Raw genomic sequence first — 3,571 nt, forward strand, 5'->3', positions numbered from 1 at the left:
TCCAAAAAATATTCTCTAGCAAAAATATGAAAGAATATTGAAATTTTGAAAAGAATTTTAAACAATTTTTCCATCAAAAAGAAATTATATCATTTATAGTCTATTATATTTTACAACAGACATATCTTTAAAATTAAAATAATTAAAATTAAAATTAAAATTTTCAAATTACATAAATTTTCTTATAAGAACTGCTCTATAAGACAATTAACAATTCATAATTTCACAAATTCTATATAATACTATAAACATTTAAGTAAATAATCATTAACAAAATTTAAGGAACAAAATCAAAACCAATTTTGATAGCATTTTTATTTAAATAAATTTAAATAAAGAAAAAATCTATGAAATTTCATCATCAATTTATTCTTTGAAAAAACCAACTTCACTTCCCTCTTACTATAATTTTCACAATATAATTATCACCGTCAATCTCGAAAAGCACTCAAAGTTATCATGCTACGCCACTGTAACGAAAACAACTTGATTCTCGCGTGCACAAAAAGCGGGGACGTGCAGCGGTCCCCGTTTCTCGATTCGTCGCGGCGCGAGCCATGGCCTGCAAGGCTAAAACGAGGCTAATCCGCAAAACAAACCGATCCTGTCCAAGGGGGCCGGAGTTCGGTGCCTCCATCTCGCGACGGGGCATTTTCGTGAGGCCCGCGAACAGTCGAACGCGACGAAAGGGCCAATTCGTCGAAGAGGCCCGGCGCGAACGACGACTACCGCAAATGACTTTATTTATACCGTCGCCCCTTATTAGGGACTCCCCGATCCGTAGCCGTGTAAGGTTGTCGGAAGGTAATTTCGCCTGTATCGGGGCCTTCTTTTGTCGGACGCGTGGTTTTTTGCGCCTGCCCCCACGCCAGCCATCGGGCTGAAATTACTACCACGACCAAACAGGCGTGCAAGTTTTTCGAGACGAACGTTACGTGAACACGGCCTTACGTGCAACACGCGACTTGCGTCGCGATGCCGGTTGTTCGTTTCGTTGGAAAAGAAAGTCGAGGCGGAGATGAGTTCTTTTGAACGTTCCTTGAGGGACGTTGTATGATGTATGATGTGGATTTAAACCTTTAAACACGCATAATGGATAATGAAAGTATCGGAAAGTTTGTTGCTATTGGAATTTTAAACAGTAAAAATATATGCATTGCACTTGATTTTTTAAAAGTAATATTGTAACTATAATAAGATATATTAATTATATGTATTAAAATTATACATATAAATTTTGAAGTGATTTTGGTAAGGTATATACAGAAAATATTCGAATATTGGAATTTTAAATAGAATTTTAAAATATAAGTGTTGCATTTAATTTTTCAAAAATAGTATTATAATTACAATAAGATTATAATTAGAAATATCGACTTTAAATTATCATTGAAAATTAATCATTGAAAAGTTTAATAAATTAAATAACAAATAATATAAAAATGAAATTATATCACTTCATTTTAAATTTCTTAATTATTTTTTTAATCTATTTTTATAATTCTTTTAATCTATTTTTTTAATTCTATATTATAATTCTTTTAATTTATTTTTATTCTTTTAACTGATTGATTTTTTAATATGATAATTATATTAAAAGAATTATAGAATTCCAAAGATTTATTCAATACATATTCCTTTTGATCCTTCTTTTATTTTATCTTCCAACTTTTTTCAAAATCTTCACGTTTATATTATATTATAATAAATTATTCTTTTAAATCACAGAAATTCTTTTTATATTTTTAATTTATATAATAGGTTTCGATAAAACATAATTTATCGTTCGAATACATTTTTTATATTCGATCTTTCATAACACGGTATCGTTATATTCCTCAATAAATAATATAAATTTTTAATTTATAGATTCCCTCTCCAAATATTCGAATAATTTACAACAACGAAATAACGGATCAAATTCATTAAAGCCTATTTAAAAAAAAATAAATCACCAAATAAATCACCTATCCTCACATACGATTCCAAAAAAATATTGTGCACGTGCAATGATAATCTAAACCAGATTCTCCACACATCAAAAGCTGAATTCAGAAATTAAAATTCGCAAAAACTCGATTACAAATTTCTTTCACGGTATCCGTGGGGAGCATTGACGCGCGAGAACCACTCTCGAGGGACTACTCGTATTTTCCTTCGATGAAATCTTATCTGCGAGATCAGTGGAGAAGACACTGTCGAAAGAAGTAGGGGGAAAAGGAAAAGGAGAAATCGGCGGGGGTCCAGAAACACGAGGACTTAAAGATTCCAATTTCGACTGAGGCGCGCGCAACACGTCGCAAAAACGCGTCGAGGCCGATAATTCCGGGAAAAAAAGGCCACTTTTTTCCTCTGTCGCACCATACTGGGGCTCACGATCGTTTCCGTTTCGCCCTTACTGCGAGAATGCTGTAATGATAACACTGTGTGTCATTTTCTGGAAGAAAAGATGAAAAGTTGAGGTTACTTTGTTGAAATTGAAATATAATAATAATAAAAATTATATTTTCATATTATATAATAAAAAAAATGTCTATAATATACAAATCTTTATAACAAATTTTGTAAAGTTTCTGTATAAAACTAATTATTTAGCAAACATTTAGGCGCATTATTTTATCTTTATGACTAAAATTCAAGTATCAGAAATTTGAGTCAAGTATTGAAATTTACTTCTATAATTTAAATTTTTATCTAATACCTCGAAATAATTATATGAGTAATCTATCTTTTTTTAAATATTTTGCTATTTTTATATTTTATAACTAATTAATTGTCAGTTAACTTCTAACATGAGCAACAATATTCCAGAATCAACATATTCTAGTATTGTCATACATTTATTGATATTTGCTTCATGAATTATTGATCATAGCGAATGAAATTATATCAATCTCTATATTATATTTATTTAGCACTTATAATTATTATATCTAATTGTGATAGTAAATTAACCTAATGTTCTTTGTTCATTTTTAAATTTATATTAATAATATTATTAACAATAAAGTGATGATCAATGTTGGCATGCATAAGTCAATATTAATATATTAGTTTCTAAATATTATATTATATTATATATTTGAGCAAATAAGTCTAAAATTATATATTATTAAATGTTATAAAATATATACTATATAAATTACTTATAAAGTGTTATTAAAATTGTCTTAAATATTCAAAAAAGGCAATAAATTTTATTTTTTAAAATTAAAAAAATATTAATCCTTATTATAATATGTTTATACATCAAATTTTTATTTTTAAAATTTTTTTTATTCGAAATCTTTGATAAAACAAAATTTTTGTAAAATTTCAACTTTGTTCCTGAGATTAGGTCGTCATATGTGCAGAAATTTTATCACAAATTTGACTAATTACGTTTCAAGTTAATAGATATAATTTTGAGTTGATAAATAAATTAATACTTTTTTTGATAAATTTATATTGTAATGATCTGAACATATATTTTTGTGTTGAAATTGTATGGAAATTTATTCAAATTATTATTATATAAGATTCGATTATATTCGAAATTTTTATGAAAAGAAAATATTTTGTTTTTGTAGGA

This window comes from Apis dorsata, unplaced genomic scaffold, assembly GCF_000469605.1.
Source record: "Apis dorsata unplaced genomic scaffold, Apis dorsata 1.3 scaffold_541, whole genome shotgun sequence".
Taxonomy (NCBI): Eukaryota; Metazoa; Arthropoda; class Insecta; order Hymenoptera; family Apidae; genus Apis; species Apis dorsata.